This window comes from Melanerpes formicivorus, unplaced genomic scaffold (genome assembly GCF_026170545.1).
Source record: "Melanerpes formicivorus ecotype bairdi unplaced genomic scaffold, bMelFor1.0.p_v2 SCAF_47, whole genome shotgun sequence".
NCBI lineage: Eukaryota > Metazoa > Chordata > Aves > Piciformes > Picidae > Melanerpes > Melanerpes formicivorus.
The window spans coordinates 4,089,175-4,112,255 of NW_027142399.1; the positions used below are offsets into that span (position 1 = coordinate 4,089,175).

General features: G+C 51.3%; 1 protein-coding gene across 1 annotated transcript in view; it reads left to right on the plus strand.

Moving 5' to 3' along the window:
* LOC137452007 (protein CEPU-1) overlaps window positions 1–23,081 on the plus strand; it is a 582,860-nt gene that overhangs the window by 128,723 nt on the left and 431,056 nt on the right. The window lies entirely within an intron of this gene.

The following is a 23,081-nucleotide window of genomic DNA, read 5'->3' on the forward strand; positions in this document are numbered from 1 at the left end:
AAGCGAAGAAAACACTGATCCAGTATCACAGTCTCACAGTCTCACAGTATCACAGTCTGAGAGTCTCACAGTATCACCAAGGTTGGAAGAGACCTCAAGGATCATCGAGTCCAACCTGGCACCACAGACCTCATGACTAAACCATGGCACCAAGTGCCACATCCAATCCCCTCTTGAACACCTCCAGGGATGGGGACTCCACCACCTCCCTGGGCAGCACATCCCAATGGCTAACAACTCTCTCTGGGAAGAACTTTATCCTCACCTCCAGCCTAAACCTCCCCTGGCACAGCTTGAGACTGTGTCCTCTTGTTCTGGTGCTGGTGCCTGGGAGAAGAGACCAACCCCTTCCTGGCTACTACCACCTTTCAAGTAGTTGTAGAGGGCAATGAGATCACCCCTGAGCCTCCTCTTCTCCAGGCTAAGCAACCCCAGCTCCCTCAGCCTCTCCTCACAGGGCTGTGCTCAAGGCCTCTCCCCAGCCTCGTTGCCCTTCTCTGGACATGTTCAAGTCTCTCAATGTCCTTCTTAACTGAGGAGCCCAGAACTGGACACAGGACTCAAGGTGTGGCCTAACCAGTGCTGAGTACAGGGGCAGAATGACTTCCCTGCTCCTGCTGGCCACACTCTTCCTGATGCTGGCCAGGATGCCATTGGCCCTCTTGCCCACCTGGGCATGCTGCTGGCTCATGTTTAGGCAGCTGTCAATCAGCACCCCCAGGTCCCTCTCCGTTTGGCAGCTCTCAGCCACTCTGACCCCAGCCTGTAGCTCTGCCTGGGGTTGGTGTGGCCAAAGTGCAGCCCCTGGCACTTGAACTTGTTCAAAGCCATCCTGTTGGACTCTGCCCATCTGTCCAGTGAGTCAAGGTCCCTCTGCAGAGCCCTTCTGCCCTCAAACTGACCAACATCTGCTCCTAACTTGGTGTCATCTGCAAACTTGCTGATGACTGACTCAATGCCCTCATCCAGATCATCAATGAAGATGTTAAAGAGGATGGAGCCCAGCACTGATCCCTGGGGGACACCAGACAACAAAGAAATCCAGTAGCAGAAACTCTTAGGACAGGACCTGAAGTGATGAAGGGAGGTGCAAGCCCTGCTTGCCCATGTGCAGTTGGGATGGGAAAGCATTACCCTAGGAAAGGGCTCCCACTTCCATTTAGGGAAGTGATGGTGGTGCCCCTCTACTGGGTACTGGAGAGGCCACACTTCAGGTGCTGGGTTTAGTTTTGGGCTCCTCGCTCTGGAGCGTGTCCAGAAAGGGGTAAAAAAGCTGGGGAAGGGTCTGGAGAACAGGGCTGGCGAGGTGCAGCTGAGGGAATTAGGATGATTTAGCCTGGAGAAGAGGAGGCTGAGGGCAGACCTCGTTGCTGTCTATAAGTCCCTGAAAGGAAGTGGCAGTGAGGTGGGGGTTGGTCTCTTCTCCTAGAATCAGGTGATAGAAGGAGAGGAAATGGCCTGGACTTGTGTCAGGGGAGGTTTAGGTTGGAGATTACGAAGGATTTCTTTGCTGCAAGGGTGGTCAGGGATTGGAACAGGCTGCCCAGGGAGTGGTGGAGTTCCCCATCCCTGGAGGTGTTCAAGAAACCTGTGGCCATGGCACTTTGGGACATGGTTTAGTGGCCACGGTGGTGTGGGGTTGATGATTGGACTCAAGGATCACAGAATCACCAAGGTTGGAAGAGACCTTGAAGATCATCAAGTCCAACCTGTCACCCAACACCTCATGACTAAACCATGGCACCAAGTGCCACATCCAATCCCCTCTTGAACCCCTCCAGGGATGGTGACTCCACCACCTCCCTGGGCAGCAATCTTAGAGGGCTTTTCCAGCCAAACCAGTGTCATGGTTCTGTGATTCTATACCCTGTGATGGCAAATAAAGCTGAAAAGGCTGCCAAATCTGCCCAGATAAATCTTTGCCCTCAGCACCTTCAAGGTAAAGCGAATGGAGGGATGTGCATAAGGGCAAAGGTAGGCACCCAGGGTACAGCCAAAGGGATTTGGCAAGCCTGTGGTGTCTCATTAAAAGTTAGTGGGGCTTAGGCTTGGAATTGTGTGGAAAATTGGGAATTAAACCTCAGAACCCGTGGAGGTCCTTTGGGAAGCAGTGTCCTGGTGGTGCTGCAGGTAGGCAGGCGGTTCCCATGGCCAAAGCTTGGGTGGGAATTGATATAGCACCAGCAGCTTCATCGATTTCATGTCAGGATGCAACCTGAGGGGCTTGGGCTTCAGCCAGCCTGAGAGTTTTCTGCAGCTTTGTGGTTCGGTCTAATTAACATCTGGGAGGAATTAAAGGGGTCTTGGGGGAGAAGAGAGAGATCTGAAGTTTAAATAACTATTTAGTTTCAGCACAATTAAAAATAAGCTGCTTGGTGGTTACTGGGGCGGCTGCCTGTGTGGAGAGGCAGGGAAGTGGTTTGGGGGGTGCTTGCCAAGAGGAGTTGAGGACACCTCGTCCCTGGAGGAGTTCAAGACCAGGATGGATGAGTAGGGATGAAGCTGGCTTAAGGTTGAGACACCCACCAAGAGGATAACTCAGAGTGTTCAAGGCCAGGCTGGATGAGGCCTTGAGCAACCTGGGCTAGTGGAAGGTGTCCCTGCCCGTGGCAGAGGGGGTTGGAACTCAATGATCATTAAGGTCCCTTCCAACACAAACCATCCTTTGATAGTTGGTGTAAATCATGGAATTACAGAATCATAGAGTTGTCAGGGTGGGAAGGGACCTCAAGGATCAGCCAGTTCCAAGCCCCTTGCCATGGGCAGGGACACCTCACACTACAGCAGGATGCCCAGAGCCACATCCAGCCTGGCCTTAAAAGCCTCCAGGGATGAGGCTTCCACCACCTCCCTGAGCAACCTCTGCCAGGCTCCCACCACCCTTGTGGGGAAGAACTTCTTCCTAACATCCAGTTTGAATGTACACATTTCTAGTTTTTTTTCATTCCCCCCCCAGTTCTATCACTCCCTGACACCCTCAAAAGTCCCTCCCCAGATTTCTTGTAGCCCCCTTCAGATACTGGAAGGCCACAATTAGGTCTCCTCAGAGCCTTCTCCTCTCCAGACTGAACAGCCCCAACTCCCTCAGTCTGTCCCCATAGGAGAGGAGCTTCTGCCCTCTGCTCATCCTCCTGACCCTTCTCTGGATCTCTAGCAGGATGTAAATGTAGGGATAGAATAGAATAGAATAGAATAGAATAGAATAGAATAGAATAGAATAGAATAGAATAGAATAGAATAGAATAGAATAGACCAGGTTGGAAAAAAACTTTGAGTCCAACCAATCACCCAGCATCATCTGATCAACTAAACCACAGCACCAAGTGCCTCATCCAGTCTCTTCCTAAACACCTCCAGGGATGCTGACTTCACCACATCCCTGGGCAGCCAGGAAAAGACAGGAAGCTGAGTAAGAACCAAACCTGATCCTGAAGCTCCAGGGAATGAATTTGGCTTGCAGGAGTAAGAAAAGCACCACACAGATCTGGAGCTGAGTGATGGCATTTAACAAGTCCAAGTGCTGGGTGCTGCACTTTGGCCACAACACCCCCATGCAGTGCCACAGGCTGGGGTCAGAGTGGCTGGAGAGCAGCCAGGCAGAAAGAGACCTGGTGGTACTGCTTGACAGCCAGCTGAACATGAGCCAACAGTGTGCCCAGGTGGCCAAGAAGGCTAATGGCATCCTGGCCTGCATCAGGAATAGTGTGGCCAGCAGGAGCAGGGAAGTCCTTGTGCCCTGTATTCAGCACTGCTTAGGCCACCCCTTGAGTCCTGTGTCCAGTTCTGGGCCCCTCAGGTCAAGAAGGACATTGAGAGACTTGAAGGTGTCCAGAGAAGGAGGCTGGGGAGGGGTCTGGAGCACAGCCCTGTGAGGAGAGGCTGAGGGAGCTGGGGTTGCTTAGCCTGGAGAAGAGGAGGCTCAGGGGAGACCTTATTGCTGAAGGGAAGTTGTAGCCAGGAAGGGGTTGGTCTCTTTTCCCAGGCAACCAGCACCAGAACAAGAGGACACAGTCTCAAGCTGCACCAGGGGAGGTTCAGGCTGGAGGTGAGGAGAAATTTCCTCCCAGAAAGAGTTGTTAGCCCTTGGAATATGCTGCCCAGGGAGGTGGTGGAGTCCCCATCCCTGGAGGTGTTCAAGAGGGGACTGGATGTGGCACTTGGAGCCATGGTTTAGTTAGTCATGAGGTGTTGGGTGACAGGTTGCACTTGATGATCTTTGAGGTCTCTTCCAACCTCATTGATTCTATGATTCTATGATGCGAGCACCGCCACTTCAGAGCTCCTCCAGAGCACGCTCGTCACGCTGGATATGCAAGTGTGGCCAGCTCCCAGCTCCAGCTCCATTTACCAAAGCAAAAAAGGAGAAGGAAAAAAAAAAAAACCCACCCCTAACCCACTCTAGAAAATCAAATGTTGTGCAGGTTGGGTGCCAAGACCCTCTTGAAGCTGATTGGTATCAATGGCCGTCTGCGAATCCCAGGCGATGTCTTTAATTGCTTTATTTTCCCTCCTCTGATTGCATCTCGCAACAGAGGATTTGAAGGCAGGGAAAACTGAAGCAAACAGAAATTGTTTCCTGCAAATGAAATGCTCCAGTTGCCCAGCAGCAAAAACGTTTGGAGACAACTTCAGATTGCTTCAGGTCTGATTAGAAGTAAGGCAGAGTTCCATCACCCACCCCCCAAAAAACTGCAAGAAATGAAGATTTTATAGGGGGTTTTTTAATCCTGATTTTGGATGGGGTGAGGCTTTGCTCTTGGTTGTGTCAGACAATGATAGAATGTGCTGGCTTGGACGAGCCTTTAAAGGTCAAAGAATCATAGAATCAACCAGGTTGAAACTGGGATTCTATGCTAAGTAACTGCTTTGGTGGACACCATAGAATCATAGAATGAATAAGGTTGGAGAAGACCTCAGAGATCAGCAAGTCCAAGGTATTACCTAATACCTCATGACTGACTAAACCATGGCTCCAAGTGCCTCATCCAGGCTCTGCCTAAACACCTCCAGGGATGGAGACTCCACCACCTCCCCAGGCAGCACATTCCAATGGCAATTCCTCTTGCTGGGAAGAACTTCCTCCTCACCTCCAGCCTAAACCTCTCCTGGCACAGCTTGAGACTGTGTCCTCTTGTTCTGGTGCTGCTTGCCTAGGAGAAGAGACCAATCCCTTCCTGGCTACAGCCTCCCTTCAGAGAGTTGTAGAGAGCAATGAGGTCTCCCCTGAGCCTCCTCTTCTCCAGGCTAAGCAACCCCAGCTCCCTCAGCCTCTCTTCACAGGGCTGTGTTCCAGACCCCTCCCCAGCTTTGTTGCCCTTCTCTGGACACCTTCAAGTCTCTCAATGTCCTTCTTAAATTGAGGGGTCAAGAAATGGACACAGGACTCAAGGTGTGGCCTAACCAGTGCTGAGCACAGGGCACAATGACTTCCCTGCTCCTGCTGGCCACACTGTCCCTGATGCAGGCCAGGATGCCATTGGCCTTCTTGGCCACCTGGGCACACTGCTGGCTCATGAGGAGAGGCTGAGGGAGCTGGGGTTGCTTAGCCTGGAGAAGAGGAAGCTCAGGGGAGACCTTCTTGCTGTCTACAACTACCTGAAGGAAGGTTGTAGCCAGGTGGGGGTTGATCTCTTCTCCCAGGCAAGCAGCACCAGAACAAGAGGACACAGTCTCAAGCTGTGCCAGGGGAGGTTTAGACTGGAGGCTAGGAAGAAATTCTACACAGAGAGAGTGATTGCCCGTTGGGGTGTGTTGCCCAGGGAGGTGGTGGAGTCCCCATCCCTGGAGGTGTTCATGAAAGGCTTGGCTGTGGCACTTGGAGCCATGGTTTAGTTAGTCATGAGGTGTTGGGTGACAGGTTGGACTGGATGATCTCTAAGGTCTTTTGATGATCTCTGAGGCCTTTTCCAGTCTTATTGATTCTATGATCGCCAAGTCCAACCTGTGCCTGCTGCCTGCAGGGCTGTTGTGCAAGACGCCCATCCAGAGCCCTTCCCAAGCTGAGGCATTCTGTGAACCTCCTGAACAGAGTAGGTGTGGGGACGTGAAGCTGCTTCTCCACATCCCCCCAGAGCACCCAGCTGCTACCCCTCTCCTGCAGCATCCCCACGGGGGGTGGGCCAGCAATAGGAGGGCGCGGTGAGGAGCTCATCAAAGCGCAGTGAAAAGGAACAAAGCTGCTCATTTCCTGCCGCCGCCGCGGTGTCCCGCGCTGCTGGGGAGAGGCAGCCGAGTCCCTGTGTGCTCCTGCTTTAGGGATTTCCATATTTATTGCTTGTTTTGCACCACAGGGGGGACAGAGTGTTTTGCAGATGGCAATTTCCGAGGGTTTGGAGCTGCGTGCTCTTATTCCTGCATCTGTTTGATGACACAGAGCTGGGAGGAGCGGCCGATACCTGGGGAGGTTGTGCTGCCGTCCAGCATGAGCTGGGCAGGCTGGAGAGCTGGACAGAGGAGAACCTCATGAAGTTCAACAAGGGCATGTGTAGGGTACTGCACCTAGGGAGGGAGAACCCCCTAGAGCAGGACAGGTGAGGGGTGACCTGCTGGGAAGCAGCTCTCTGGAATAAGACCAGGGAGTGATGGTGGACAAGAAGTTGCCCAGGTGCCAGCAGTGTGTCTCTGTGGGCAAGAAGACCAACAGTTTCCTGGGATGTGGCCAGCAGGTCAAGGCAGGTTCTTCCCCTTCTCTGCTCTGCCTTGGAGATGCCACATCTGCAGTATTGTGTCCAGTTCTGGGCTCCTCAATTCGAGTTGCTTCCTTTCCTTCCTTTCCTTCCTTTCCTTCCTTTCCTTCCTTTCCTTCCTTTCCTCCCTTTCCTTCCTTTCCTCCCTTTCCTCCCTTTCCTCCCTTTCCTTCCTTTCCTCCCTTTCCTTCCTTTTCTTCCTTTCCTTCCTTTCCTTCCTTTCTTCTCATTCTCTTCCAAATTTATTTCCCCTTTTTAAAGCAGGATTTCACGCAAGTAATTACAATCCCTGTGAGGAGAGGATGAGGGAGCTGGGGTTGCTTAACATGGAGAAGGGGAGACCTTCTTGCTCTCTACAACTCCCTGAAGGGATGTTGTAGCCAGGAGGGTGTTAATCTCTTCTCCCAGGCAAGCAGCACCAGAACAAGAGGACACAGTCTCAATCTGCACCAGGGGATGCCACATCTGCAATACTCTGTCCAGTTCTGGGCTCCTCAGTTCACGAAGGACAAGGAACTGCTTGAGAGGGTACAGCAAAGAGTTGCAAAGCTGCTGAGGGGACTGGAATGTCTCTGTAATGAAGAAAGGCTGAGGAACTTCGGGCTTTTTAACCTGAAGAAGAGCAGACTGAGAGGGGATCTCATCAATACTGACCAATACTTCAAGGGTGGGTGTCAGGAGGGTGGGACCAGACTTTGTTCAGTGGTGCCCAGTGACAGGATAAGGGGTAATGGGCACAGATTTGAACATGGGAAGTTCCATCTGAACCTGGGGAACCTGGGGAGGAGTCTCTTTGCTTGGAGTATGGAACCAGGCTGCACAGAGAGGTGATGGAGTCTCCATCTCTGGAGTCACTCAAACCCCACCTGGATGCTGTCCTGTGCAGCCTGCTCTAGATGAAGCTGCTTTGGCAGGGGGGTTGGACTGGATGATCTCCAGAGGTCCCTTCCAACCCCTGCCACTCTCTGATTCTGTGAATGATTCTGTGACTTAGGGTGAGGGCAGAGTTTGTCACTGAATAATGAAGTAGAATGGTACAGGGTGGGTGTCGGAGTGGTCTTCCTAGAGTTATTTTGGGGTAGTTTTGTGTTCTCCTTGGTTTTATGGGACAGCTCCATTGAGAACCTTGCTTGAGCATAAAACCCTGCAGCACAAACAGCCTCTGCTTTGGTTTTGGGGGAGATGCACAGCTGGAAATAGTAGAGCAGCTTGGGAGTATTCAGGTTTTGTGGACTGTGAAGCACAGGAGGTGGAATGGAATGGAATGGAATGGAATGGAATGGAATGGAATGGAATGGAATGGAATGGAATGGAATGGAATGGAATGGAATTAACCAGGTTGGGAAAGACCTTCAAGAGCATCAACTCCAGCCCATCACTCAACACCATTTAATCACCTAAACCATGGCACCAAGTGCCTCATCCAGGCTCTTCCTAAACACCTCCAGTGATGGGGACTCCACCACCTCCCTGGGCAGCACATTCCAATGGCCAATCTCTCTTTCTGTGAACAACTTCTTCCTAACATCCAGCCTAAACCTTCCCTGGCACATCTTGAGAGTGTGTCCTCTTGTTCTGGTGCTGGTGGCCTGGGAGAAGAGACCAACCCCCACCTGGCTCCAACCTCCCTTCAGAGTAGAATGGTACAGGGTGGGTGTTGGAATGGTCTTCCTAGAGTTATTTTTGGGGTAGTTTTGTGTTCTCCTTGGTTTTATGGGACAGCTCCACTGAGAACCTTGCTTGAGCATAAAACCCTGCAGCACAAACAGCCTCTGCTTTGGTTTTGGGGGAGATGCACAGCTGGAAACAGTAGAGCAGGTTGGGAATACTTAGGTTTTGTGGACTGTGAAGCACAGGAGGTAGCAGATATCAATAGAAAGAGGTGCTGTGGATAAGGAGAGAAGAAAAAGTGACCCTCAACTGGCTTAGCAAAATTCCCAGGGGTCCTCATAAACACAGCTAAATGCTTTTTAGACCTCTGCAGCACAATCCTTGCCGCAGCTGCTTCAGTTCCCGGCTTGATGGGGACTTTTGCATGAAATAAACATGCTGGATTTATGAGAGGCTTAAATTTTTTCGTTTTAAAGACCAGAGGGTGAGTGGAGAATGAGTCAGGAGAGATCTCCAGGCTAAAGCCTCTCCAAATGGATATAAAAACTCGAAATCCAAGTGGCAACGTGGGACGTGGCAGCTGCAGGGAAGCTGCACAGCCCCTTTAAAGCCCTTGCTGAGGAGCCCCTCCTCAGAATATTTCAGTGTGGACTGGCACAGGTCAGAAATAACAACTCTATTTTCATGGAGGCATAGAATCATAGAATCAATAAGGTTGGAAAAGACCTCAGAGATCATCAAGTCCAACCTATTACCTAACACCTGCTGGCAACTAAACCATGGCTCCAAGTGGCTACAACCTCCCTTCAGGTAGCTGTAGAAAGCAGTAAGTTCTCCCCTGAGCCTCCTCTTCTCCAGGCTAAACAACCCCAGCTCCCTCAGCCTCTCCTCACAGGGCTTGGAATTATTTGGATCAAATTCTGCTTTAAAGAGGGAAAATAAATTTAGAAGAGAATGGGAAGAAAGAAAGAAAGAAAGAAAGAATGAAAGAGAGAAAGAGAGAGAGAAAGAAAAGGAGAGAGGGAAAGAGAGAGAAGAAGAAAGAGAGAGAGAGAAAAAGAAAGAAAAGGAGATAGAAAGAGAGAGGAAGAAAGTGAGATAGAAAGAGAGAGGGAAAGGAAGGAAGGAAGGAAGGAAGGAAGGAAGGAAGAGGAAGGAAGGAAGAAAGGAAGAAAATAAGAGAGAAAGAAAGAGAGAGAGAAAGGAAGGATGAAAGAAAGAAAGAGGAAGGCAGGAAGGCAGGAAGGCAGGGAGGGAAGGAGGGGGGGAAGGAAGGAAGGAAAGGAAGGAAAGGAGGGAGGGAGGAAGGAAGGGAGGGAAGGAAGGAAGGAAGGAAGGAAGGAAGGAAGGAAGGAAGGAAGGAAGGAAGGAAGGAAGGAAGGAAGGAAGGAAGGAAGGAAGGAAGGAAGGAAGGAAGGAAGGAAGGAAGGGAGGAAGGAAGAGAGGAAGGAAGGAAGAAAGGAAGGAAGGAAGGAAGAGAGGAAGGAAGGAAGGAAGAGAGGAAAGAAGGAAGGAAGGAAGGAAGGAAGGAAGGAAGGAAGGAAGGAAGGAAGGAAGGAAGGAAGGAAGGAAGGAAGGAAGGAAGGAAGGAAGGAAGGGAGGGAGGGAGGGAGGGAGGGAGGGAGGGAGGGAGGAAGGAAGGAAGAGAGGAAGGAAGAGAGGAAGGGAGGGAGGGAGGAAGGAAGGGAGGGAGGAAGGAAGGGAGGAAGGAAGGAAGGAAGGAAGGAAGGAAGGAAGGAAGGAAGGAAGGAAGGAAGGAAGGAAGGAAGGAAGGAAGGAAGGAAGGAAGGAAGGAAGGAAGGAAGGACGGGACGGAAGGAAGGAAGGAAGGAAGGAAGGAAGGAGGAAGGAAGGAAGGAAGGGAGGGAGGGAGGGAGGGAGGGAGGGAGGGAGGAAGGAAGAAAGGAAGGAAGGAAGCCTTTGTAATTTACCCCCAAAGAAGATCCAAGGGGTTCTGTTTGGTCTCCATCCCTCACAGAGTATGTCTTGCAGTAAAAAAGAAGAGGAGAGGGGAATTAAGCCTCAATATCTTTCAGTCCAAGCCCCCTGCCAGAGCAGGACCATACAGTCTAGCTCAGGTGGTTGGCCCTTTGCCTGAGGAGCAGCCAGGGCAGCGGTGAGGGTTCTGCTGCCCGGGCAGAGCCACGCGTGCGAAGCTGCGGCGCAGTCTGCTGGGCGCTGCCATCGCCCAGGGTAATAAACGACAGGAGCAGGAGTCAGGAGCGGGGGATAATTGGTCAGTGACAGAGTTTTGTGTTGGAAATTCTCATCCTGCTACGATAGACTTGTTCCTTTCCTTTATTGACCCTTGATTAAATTTTGGTAACAATTACAGACCAATAATAGGCAGCTATTGATTTCTCTGGAGGTGAGCAGCGAGATTTACCGGTGTCAGGCTGGAAGCTATTGACTCTGAGGAGAAGAATAGCTTGGTATTGAGTGTTGGAGGGGGGATGGCCAATGAGGCATGGTGATTTGCATGCCCACTCAGGCTGGTTTTATCTCTCTCCAGCCTTGGGATTGACAGATTGTGAAGATCCAAAGCCTTGGTGTCTGTGCCTGGCCCGTGGAAGGTCTTGCCTTCTGCGGTGTCGTCAAATGTGCTTTGAGACTGAAAAATCTAAGCTGTTAGAAGCACTTTTATGGGAAGTTGAAGCTCTTCTTGGCAAATTCTGGTTTGGATGAGTCCTCAGATTGATGGAGAAGTTGGGAGCTGGCCCAGGATCCCTGGGAATGCACCTGGAGAATGGTTTCCAGTTCTGGGCTCCTCAGTTCAAGAGACACAGGAGAGGCTGAGGGAGCTGGGGTTGTTTAGCCTGGAGAAGAGGAGGCTCAGGGGTGACCTCATTGCCCTCTACAACTACCTGAAAGGTGGTACTAGCCAAGAAGGGGTTGGTCTCTTCTCCCAGGCAACCAGCACGGGGGGAAAATCTCAAGCTGTGCCAGAGGAGGTTTAGGCTGCAGGTGAGGAGAAAGTTCTTCACTGAGGGAGTTGTTTGTCATTGGGATGTGCTGCCCAGGGAGGTGGTGGAGTCCCCATCCCTGGAGGTGTTCAAGAGGGGATTGTACATGGCACTTGGTGCCATGGTTTAGTCACGAGGTCTGTGGTGACAGGTTGGACTCAATGATCCTCGAGGTCTCTTCCAACCTTGGAGATACTGTGAGACTGTGATACTTTATCTACTGGAGAGTCCAATGGAGGGCAACAAGGATGCTGTGGGGACTGGAGAGTCTCTGTGAGGAGAGGCTGAGACACCTGGGGCTGCTTAGCCTGGAGAAGATCAGCCTAAGAAGGCATCTTCTCAATGCTCAGCAAGAGCTAAAGGGTGGCAGTCATGTCATGAGGATGGGCCAGCTAAGTTCAGGAGAAGGGGCAGTGAGTACAGACTAGAACCCAGGAGGCTCCACTTGAACTTAAGGAGCAAATTCTGTGGCGTGAGGGTGATGGAGACCTGGAGCAGGCTGCCCAGAGAGGTGGTGGAGTCTTCTTCTTTGAAGAGATTCCAAACCCACCTGGACATTATGATCCTGGGCAACCTGCTGTGAGAGATCCTGCTTTAGCAGGGGGGTTTGACTGGATGGTCTGGAGAAGAGGAGGCTCAGGGGAGACCTTCTTGCTCTCTCCAACTCCCTGAAGGGAGGTTGTAGCCGGATCGGGGTTGGTCTCTTCTCCCAGGCAAGCAGCACCAGAACAAGAGGACACAGTCTCAAGCTGCACCAGGGGAGGTTTAGGCTGGAGGTTAGGAAGAAGTTCTTCATAGAAAGAGAGATTGGCCACTGGAATGTGCTGCCCAGGGAGGTGGTGGAGTCCCCATCCCTGGAGATGTTTAGGAAGAGCCTGGCTGAGGCACTTGGTGCCATGGTTTAGTTGATCAGGCGGTGTTGGGTGATAGGTTGGACTTGATGATCTCAAAGGTCTCTTCCAACCTGGTTTATTCTATTCTATTTTATTCTATTCTGGTCCATTCCATTCCATTCCATTCCATTCCATTCCATTCCATTCCATTCCATCCCATCCCATCCCATCCCATCCCATCCCATCCCATCCCATCCCATCCTATTCTATTCTATTCTATTCTATTCTATTCTATTCTATTCTATTCTATTCTATTCTATTCTATTCTATTCTATTCTATTCTATTCTATTCTATTCTATTCTATTCTATTCTATTCTATTCTATTCTATTCTATTCTATCTCCAGGGGTCCCTTTCAACCTCTACCATTCTCTAATTGTATGAACTGATTCCTTTTGGCATCTTCAGCTCCCGGGGTTGAATTCAGCCCTTGTGTTGTGGGAAGTGGTTTGTTCTTTTCTTCCAAGATCTTTCACTTTCAGTTGCATTGAGCAGGAAAAGAGTGCTCAGTGAGCTCGCTTTTCATCTCAAAAACTCTCCTAAGCTCCCACTCTTGTGCTTATCACCTTTTCAAATGGAGACTGCTTGTGTCATCCTGGCCACTTGAAATTAAAAGGTACTTTGATATAGTGCCTGTAACGGCGTCGGGAGGATAATAGGCAACTCGAAATCGGCTGCTTCATCTCCACGGTGCCAGGAACCCACTGCTCGAGCTGCTGATCTGGACCCGCAGACGATGCCATCTCCTCCTCCATCACCCATGGGGAGGTGCCAATAGGTGGCAATCTCTCCACGTGCAGGGATGTGGCGTGTGGCATCTCTCCTGGCACAGTAATCCCCGGGTTGCAGGAGCTGATGGGGGAATTGCACGGCCACTGATGCGATGAGGGGTGGGCAGAGGAGAAAAAAGGGACTTCAGCCTTTTAATGGGGCTGCTTTGGGAGTCCTTGGTGGCTGGAGAAAGGGGACAAACCAACTTCCCTGTCCCTTTAAAGAGGCTTTGTTGGCATAATGGGATCCTTGATCTTGCAACTGCATAAATCACAGGCAGCCAGTTCAAGTCAATTCATATTTTTGCAGTTCGTTAGCAGCTCGGGAGGAAATTGCATTTATTATAATTGCCTCTAATTGCACCAGATTAGTGATTACAATTATTGATGGTGGCTGATTATTCATTAGGCTTCAAATCAATTCCCCTGCTTCATCATTACCCAAAACAGTAACTCTGATGAAGAGAGAGAGGGAGGTCTGGAGGAGCCTGCGTCCACACTCCTGCCAGGGAGCCTGCCTGCCTCTGGAAGTCATCTGAAATCAGCACTCGAAGCTGATTAGTGACTGCACACAATGAGAGAGGTCGTTAGGCAGGACTTGGGATGCCTTTGGTGGCCAGGAGATGAACAAAGTTACATCTCTGCCTGGCCAGATCTTGTCCTGTCTCAGGCGGCTCCCTCGGCAGAGCTCCGTGGTCGAGGCTCACGCAGGAGATCTGCAGCAGGCCATGCAGGATCTTGAAGTGGCAGGAGGACAATTGGAAAAAAAGCAAGCTGACAGGAGCAGCTCCTCCCCAAAGCAGCCCTCATTTTCCCGTGGTGGCATCCCTGAGCGTGGCAGAGCCCCAGGTGCAGGCAGCCACCTGCGCTGCCACCAAGAGCTGCCTAATTGTCACTAAAGCTTCCTGACTCGCATAACAACCGGCACCGCCAGCCGCCCGTGGCCCCGGGCTGCCTGCTTGCATATTCAGCTTCAGATGCTCGGGGATGCAGAAATCCGGATTGGAAGCACGTTGCCGTCCCCAGCGTGCTGCCCCTGTCCCTCTGCTGTCCCTCCAAGCGAGCGCCTAACCTGCGGGAGGGATGGGGCTTCTTTTGAAGGGGTTGTGCTGTCTTCCCACCTGGACTGGCACGGCTCTGGGAAGCTGAAGCCACCCAGGATAAGGCTGAGGAGCTTGTGCAGGGCAGTAGCTGTGTGGTTTCTTTGGCTGGTGTTGGCTTTGCTGGCGATGCTGCTGCTCACAGGTCTAACCCACCAGAGTGTTCTCTCCCTCCCATCTCTCATCTGCAGCTGAAGGTTGCTTCAAAAGCCCCAAATGTCCCAGTCTCAACTGACTCTTGCTCCTCCTCTCAGTGATGTTTCTGTTGCATTGACAGGGTGCTAACACTGGATGTTGTGATGCAGAGCTTGAACATGTTCCCTGAAGTGATGGATGGCTCAGAAGCCTTCTGTGTTTGGGGGATCTGCTGCCAGCCATCCTTCTTGCTGGTCCATAGAGCCAAGTCCAGGTCTGGGCTCCTCAATTTAAGAAGGACATTGAGAGACTTGAATGTGTCCAGAGAAGGGCAAGGAGGCTGGGGAGGGGTCTGGAGCACAGCCCTGTGAGGAGAGGCTGAGGGAGCTGGGGTTGCTTAGCCTGGAGAAGAGGAGGCTCAGGGGAGACCTTCTTGCTCTCTCCAACTCCCTGAAGGGAGGTTGTAGCCAGGAGGGGGTTGGTCTCTTCTCCCAGGCAACCAGCACCAGAACAAGAGGACACAGTCTCAAGCTGTGCCAGGGGAGGTTTAGACTCGAGGTGAGGAGGAAGTTCTTCACCGAGCGAGTCGTTCATCATTGGAATGTGCTGCCCAGGGAGGTGGTGGAGTCCCCATCCCTGGAGGTGTTCAAGAGGGGATTGGATGTGGCACTTGGTGCCATGGTCTGGTCATGGGCTCTGTGTTGATAGGTTGGACTCGATGATCCTCGAGGTCCTTTCCAACCTTAGTTATACTGTGTAACTCAATAGAATGACCCTGAAGCTGTTGTTAAGGTTAGAAAGGTGTTAAGCAGAGGGTGAAGGCAGCCCAGGATTTTCCAATCTGATTTTTTGAGGACTGGAATCCTGATGAAGCTTTGGGAATCATAGAATCATGGAATTGTTTCTGTTGTAAGAGACTTCCAAGGGCATCAAGTCCAACCTTCAACCTCAGGCCACCATGGGGCATCAAACCATGTCCCCAAAGTGCCACGTCCACATGTTTCTTGAACCCCTCCAGGTTCAGTCCTGTGAGCATCTTCCCTGGCTTTGCTAGGAATTGGTTGCCATCAGTATGGAATTACAGAAAGCAAGGTTGGAGCCTCTTTGAAAGCTTTCACTTGGAGAAAATGAAGAAGAAGAAGAAGAAGAAAAATCATCTACCAGTAGGGAATAAAAATGGCATCATCAGAGCCTTTCTAGTGGAGCAACACAGCTTGAACTTGGCTAATGAGCATGAGAGTTTAAAAATAGATATATAGAGAGGTGTATATATAGAGAGAGCCTTGAGCTTTGAAGTATTGGCAGTTGGATGTCTTTGGGTGGTCTGCAAACACACACCGTTCAGCTTGAGCTTTGATGGCCACTATTTACTCCACATTTTCTCCACCTTGCTGCTTACAGCTTCCTTGCTGGGAGCTCCTCTCCTCTTGTGATGCCAGAAGTGAAGTTAAAAAGGTTCCAAGATTGTCCTGTTGGGTACCTGAGACCTTGGGGATGGGAGAGGAATGTCCTCACCTCCTCAGAATTGTAGAATCATAGGATCATAGAATGGTTTAGGGTGTAAGGGACCTTAAAGCTCATCCAGTTCCAACCCCCCTGCCATGCACAGGGACACCTCCCACCAACCCAGGTTGCTCAAGGCCTCATCCAGCCTGGCCTTGAACACCTCCAGGCAGGAGGCATCTACCACCTCCCTGGGCAGCTTGTTCCAGAGTCTCACCACCCTCATACTGAAGAATTTCTTCCTAAGGTCCAGTCTAAACCTTCTCTTCCTCAGCTTAAAACCAAGGATAGGATAGGATAGGATTAGAATAGGATAGCATAGGATAGGATAGGATTAGAATAGGATAGCATAGGATAGGATAGGTTAGGGTAGGATAGGATAGGATAGGTTAGGGTAGGATAGGATAGGATAGGTTAGGATAGGATGGAATGGAATGGAATGGAATAGAATAGAATAGAGTAGAATAGAATAGAATAGAATAGAATAGAATAGAATAGAATAGAATAGAATAGAACAGAACAGGTTGGAAAAGACCTTTGAGATCGAGTCCAAGCTATCACCCAGCACCATCTAATCAACTAAACCATGGCACCAAGTGCCTCATCCAGTCTCTTCCTAAACACCTCCAGTGATGGTGACTCCACCACCTCCCTGGGCAGCACATTCCAATGGTCAGTCTCTCTTTCTGGGAAGAATTTCTTCCTACCATCCAGCCTCCACCTCCCCTGGTGCAGCTTGAGACTGTGTCCTCTTGTTCTGGTGCTGCTTGCCTGGCAGAAGAGACCAACCCCCACCTGGCTACAACCTCCCCTGAAGTACTTAAGCTCCCTAAGCTCTCTTCCAACCCAACCCATTCTGTGCTTCTGTGATTGGAAGGCAGGAAGAGTTCAGCAATAACTTTTTCTCAGTGCCCAAATCCCTGACACAATCCAAAGCACTTCAGAAAGGTCCCAGATGCTGGCGGGCTGCTCAGCCGAGCGGGACGGAGAGGCTCATGATACAGCGATGTGGTGCTGGAGAACGACAGCCCTGTCACGCTGACTTATGATGGATGAGGAAAAAACCCATTCCTCATCGGTGGTGGGAAGATGTGAAGTGTAAAGAAGGATGCAGCAGGAGTCTCTGGGCGATTCATCTTGTGTCGGGCAAGCTCCCGGAGTCGGCAGAGTTGAGAGGGAGTTGCGAGCCGGCAAAGCCAAAAGGAGAAAGAAAAGGAGGGGCTGGGGAGAAAAATTCATTATGTGAAGGATAATCTCCCTGGGAAATATCAAAATGTCAGTGGCACCCCAGAGAGGGGTAAAGGAGAAAAATTAACTGGGGGCATTTGTCAGCGGTTAAACCAGGCGTGGATCGGAGCAGAGCAGAGCGCTGTGGGATGGGAGGCGTCGCAGCTGCTGTGGGTGCAGCTCTGGGCTTGGGATTTTGATAGAAGGAGAAAAAAATGCCACACCCCTGCTGCCCAACAGCTGCTTTTATCCCTCAGCACTTCCTGTAAGCCTCAGGGCTTTTTGTTTAATGGCAAAAAACCCTGTGCCTCTCTGAAACTGGAGCAGGTTGTACTGACAGGCTGTGCATGTCCCCTCCCCGGGGTGTTCAAGGCCAGGCTGGATGAGGCCTTGAGCAGCCTGGGCTGGTGGGAGGTGTCCCATACAGGAAGGATCTGGAGGTGCTGGAAAATGTCCAGAGAAGGGCCACGAGGATGAGCAGAGGGCTGGAGCTGCTCTGCTATGAGGACAGACTGAGAGAGTTGGGGCTGTTCAGTTTGGACAAGATAAGGCTCCCAGGAGACCTAATTGTGGCCTTGCAGTATCTGAAGGGGACTCCAAGAAATCTGGGGAGGGACTTTTGAGGGTGTCAGGGAGTGATAGGACTGAGGGGAATGGAACAAAACTAGAAGTGGGTAGAGTGAGATTGGATGTCAGGAAGAAGTTCTTCCCCATGAGGGTGGTGAGAGGCTGGAACAGGTTGCCCAGGGAGGTGGTGGAAGCCTCACCCCTGGAGGTTTTGAAGGCCAGGCTGGATATGGCTGTGAGCAACATGCTCTAGTGTGAGGATGTTGAGAGACTTGAAGGTGTCCAGAGAAGAGCAGCAAAGCTGGGGAGGGGTCTGGAGCACAGCCCTGTGAGGAGAGGCTGAGGGAGCTGGGGTTGCTTAGCCTGGAGAAGAGGAGGCTCAGGGGAGACCTTCTTACTCTCTGCAACTCCCTGAAGGGAGGTTGTAGCCAGGTGTGCTGGTCTCTTCTCCCAGGCAAGCAGCACCAGAACAAGAGGACACAGTCTCAAGCTGTGCCAGGGGAAGTTTAGGCTGGAGGTGAGGAGAAAGTTCTTCCCAGAGAGAGTTGTTAGCCATTGGAATGTGCTGCCCAGGGAGGTGGTGGAGTCCCCATCCCTGGAGGTGTTCAAGAGGGGATTGGATCTGGCACTTGGTGCCATGGTTTAGTCATGAGGTCTGTGCTGACAGGTTGGACTTGATGATCTTTGAGGTCTCTTCCAACCTTATTGATTCTATGATTCTGTGATTCTGTGTCCCTGCCCATGGCAGGGGGGTTGGAACTGGTTGATCCTTGAGGTCCCTTCCAACCCTAACAATTCTATGATTCTATGATCTGGGAGGCTCCCAATGTCTTGGCTTTCCCTTATTCCCCCCATTAGTTAAATCCAAAAACCCCAAACCAACCAACCACAAAACACACACACACACAAAACCCCAAAACTACCAAAAAAACCCAAAACCACAAAAAAAACTACTCAAAGAAACCAGTTTTGCTTGGAGAAATCTCCTGGGTCAGGTGGCAGCAGTAAATAGCCAGGGTGTTCAGAAATGATTGAGCCATTATTTCCCTGTGTCACCAAGCCCTGCTGCCCTGGCAGCGTGGCTGGCAGCACTCCCTGCTCGCTGTGCACGGAGCAGAGAGAGGCAGTTTAATAGCTGGAGTCCCAGGGCACAGCCTGTGGTGTAATAGTTGGGGCTTGACACCAAATAAAAATCCCCTGTTAAAGAAATCAGGTTAATTTACTGTGTGAAATGAACCGGCTGGGAGTGCTCCCAAACAGACAATAGGTTGGACTTTTGCAGTGGGAGTGAGGAGAGGGGGGAATAAAAAGTGCTGGAAGCCTCTGCAGTAGCCTGGTGGTCTCCTCCCTGAGCTTCTCCCAAGAGCATGGCTGAACCCTGTCTGGCCATAGGGTAAAACCCTTCCTTGTGAAGGAGCTCAAACCATACAGAGAGGAGCACTCAGCATCTCAGAGCTCCCAAGAGGCTCTGCAAATCCATCCCAGGAGCTTTGAGAGGGGAGTCTGCCTCTGCATGTTCCGTTCTGAGGTCCAGAAAGAGAATCACAGAATGGTTTGGGTTGGAAAGGGCCTTTAAAGATCATCTGTGGGCTGCCCAGGGAGGTGGTGGAGTCACCATTGCTGGAGCTGTTTAGGAAGAGCCTGGATGAGGCACTTGGTGCCGTGGTCTAGTTGATTAGATGGTGCTGGGTGGTAGGTTGGACTTGATGATCTCAAAGGTCTCTTCCAACCTGGTTAATTCTATTCTATTCTATTCTATTCTATTCTATTCTATTCTATTCTATTCTATTCTATTCTATTCTATTCTATTCTATTCTATTCTACTCCACTCCACTCCACTCCACTCCACTCCACTGCACTCCATTCCATTCCATTCCATTCCATTCCATTCCATTCCATTCCATTCCATTCCATTCCATTCCATTCCATTCCGGTTCTAATCCCCTTGCTGCTTACAGCTTCCTTGCTAGAAGCTCCTCTCCTTTTGTGACGCCATCCATTGCCCAGAAGTGAGGTTAAATAGGTGCCAAGATTGTCCTGTTGGGTACCTGAGACCTTGGTGATGGGAGAGGAATGTTCCTCACCTCCCCAGAATTGTAGAATCATAGGATCATAGAATGGTGTAGGGTGTAAGGGACCTTAAAGCTCATCCAGTTCCAACCCCCTGCCATGCACAGGGACACCTCCCACCAGCCCAGGTTGCTCAAGGCTCCACCCAGCCTGGCCTTGAACACCTCCAGGCAGGAGGCATCCACATCCTCCCTGGGCAACCTGTTCCAGTGTCTCCCTACCCTCACTGGAAGGAATTTCTTCCTTACCTCCAGTGCCTCAGGTTGTGTGGCTTCTGCACCTCGTTTTGCCCATCTCCCCCCCACCCCCAGAAAATGCTGCTATTCCCACCTGTGCTGACCAAACCCTCTTCTCCAGCTTGGAACTGGCAGATCCTGCCTGCCTGTGTGTCCTCTGGTAAAGATAAGCCTCGAAATGTGTGTCCTTTGGCAGAGATAATCCCCAAACGATTTTCCTTATCGATCCCACCAGGAGCAAGGCAGGGAACCAGAGGTGTGTAAGTGCTGCTGGGTTGGGTTTTTTTCTCTCCCCTTCCCTTTGCTGCTTTGTTAAGTGAGACTCCTCCTGCTGAATCCTGAAAGGAGAAAGCCACTCTCCCCCACAACTGGAGACCCCCTTCTCCTACCAGCCCCAGGACACCATGGTACAACTGGAAAGCGATTAATAATACACAAAGGGATGATGTGGTTGGGCAAAGAGCTGCAGTTTCCTGGGCGAGCTTTGTGTTGTTCTGCTTTTATTAAGCTGCAATCTAAAGCAGAGGAGAGGCAGTGATTTTATAGCCTGCAGCGTCTTGTTTGCAGATCATTTCTTTCCTTTCTTCCCTCCCCCACCCCCCCCACAAGATGCTTGCTAGAATATCAATTGCCTGCCATGGCAAATCCTGGCAGGTGCTGCCTTCCGTGGGAGCTGCACCAGTCATAGCATCATAGAATCAATAAGGTTGGAAAAGACCTCAGAGATCATCAGGTCCAACCTGGCACCCAACTAAACCACATCTCCAAGTGCCACATCCAGTCCCCTCTTGAACACCTCCAGGGGTGGGGACTCCACCACCTCCCTGGGCAGCACATCCCAATGGCCAATTCCTCTTGCTGGGAAGAACCTTCTTCTCACCTCCAGCCTAAACTTCTCCTGGCACAGCTTGAGACTGTGTCCTCTTGTTCTGGTGCTGCTTGCCTGGGAGAAGAGACCAACCCCCACTTGCCTACAACCTCCCTTCAGGGAGTTGTAGACAGCAAGAAGGTCTCCCCTGAGCCTCCTCTTCTCCAGGCTAAGCAACCGCAGCTCCCTCAGCCTCTCCTCACAGGGCTGTGCTCCAGACCCCTCCCCAGCTTTGTTGCCTTTCTCTGGACACTTTCAAGTCTCTCAATGTCCTTTATCAATGGAGGGGCCCAGAACTGGACACAGGACTCAAGGTGTGGCCTAACCCCTGCTGAGCACAGGGCACAATGACTTCCCTGCTCCTGCTGGCCACATTATTCCTGATCCAGGCCAGGATGCCATTGGCCTTCTTGGCCACCTGGGCACACTGCTGGCTCATGTTCAGCTGCTCTCAACCAGTACCCCCAGGTCCCTCTCTGCCTGGCTGCTCTCAGCCACACTGACCCCCGCCTGTAGCACTGCCTGGGGTTGTTGTGACCAAAGTGCAGCACCTGGCACTTGGACTTGTTGAATGTCACCCTGTTGGACTCTGCCCAAAAGTCCCTGTGGTCCCTCCTGGCCCTGAGCTGCTGCTTGGTTCCACACTGGGACATTAAGTTTGGAAAAGCCTCCTCAGAGCACTGAGGCACACTATCAATGTTTTATACCTACTAGTGATTTATTTATATTTTCCTACTTTTCTGTTCAAAATCTGCAGTTAAATTTTAAAGGCATAGCCTGAAACTGCCACACAACCCCACACCACCTTAGCCATTAAGCCATGTCCCAAAGCAATGTGTTCTCTACTGACTTTTTGAGCACCTCCAGGGATGGTGACTCCACCACCTCCCTGGGCAGCACATTCCAATGCCTGTCCACTCTTGCAGCAAAGGAATTGTTCCTAATCTTCAACCCAAATCTCTCCTGTTTTAACCTGGAGAAAAGGAGGCTCAGGGGAGACCTTCTTGCTGTCTACAACTCCCTGAAGGGAGGTTGGAGCCAGGTGGGGGTTGGTCTCTTCTCCCAGGCACCCAGCACCAGAACAAGAGGACACAGTCTCAAGCTGTGCCAGGGGAAGTTGAGGCTGGAGGTGAGGAGAAAGTTCTTCCCAGAAAGGGTAACTGGGCGTTGGAATGTGCTGCCCAGGGAGGTGGTGGAGTCATCACCCCTGGAGGTGTTCAAGAGGGGATTGGATGTGGCACTTGAAGCCATGGATTAGTTAGCCATGAGGTGTTGGGTGCCAGGTTGGACTTGATGATCTCTGAGGTCTTTTCCAACCTTATTGATTCTATGCTTCTATGATTCAGGACCTTTCCTCCCTTTCTATCACCTGATACTAGGGAGAAGAGACCAACCCTCACCTCACTGCAGCCTCCTTTCAGGGGGTTGTAGAGAGCAGTGAGGTCTTTCCTCAGCCTCCCTTTCTCCAGGCTGAACAACTCCATTTCCCTCAGCTGCTCCTCAGAAGTCCTCATCTCCAGACCCTTCACCTCATTGTGCTTTTTCTGGGCATGGTTTAATATGGGCTGCCGTGGGATGGAGGTGACCCTTAGTGCTGGGGAGACAACTGGGAAGGACAGAGGACACTGAGGGACGGAAGGAAACTTCCCCAGGCTTGTGCAAACACCTGAATCCAGAGGTTTGAGTGGAAGCACAGATGTTCAGCCCTGCACGTCCAGGTTTTGATGGCATCACTGATGAGCATCACTTGCTGGGTTTGGAGAAGGGACAAGGAAGCAGCCCGTGTGTCAGATGGCAGAGAAGGGCACAAGGGAAGGAACAAAGGAGGGGGGAGCCGGGGAAGGGCGGTGGCTTGCCCAACGTCACGCCGCAGTGTGTGGGGTGGCAGCCAGGCACCTGGCTGCTGGCTCAGCCTGGTGACCTGGCTGCTAGGCTGGGCTGCTCCAGGCCCCAGGTGCCTTTTCCCTCCCTGGTGAGGTCGTATCGAGGACAGCTCATGGTTCGTGGTACGCTTCCACATCAGCGTGGTGAAAGCAGCTGAATTCCTGACAGTACAGCAGTTAAAAAGGGGGTGAAAGGAATCCAGGCAGGGGTTTTGCTTTAAGAAAAGAAGGCTTTCTGGTTCTTTGTGATGCTCTGAACCCTCCATGATCCCTTCATGGTGCAGATAGACTCCTGCCATCAAGCAGCAACTCTCTGAGAGGCACAAAGCCCAATCAGCAGGAGAGGAACAATCGCGGCGCTGGCGGTCTCGGAGCTCTTCTGCTGATGAAGAAGAGCAGGGGCTGGACAAATCTGGAATAAGAAATCAGCTGCAGAGGAGGAACACCTAGTGACCTAACCGGGGAGAGAGGAAGCAAAAAGTTCTCCTCCATTACTCTGGTGTCTTTTCTGAGCATCTTTAATCATATCCAGCAGCATCTTCATCAGAGGGAAGGTGGCAATCAAGACA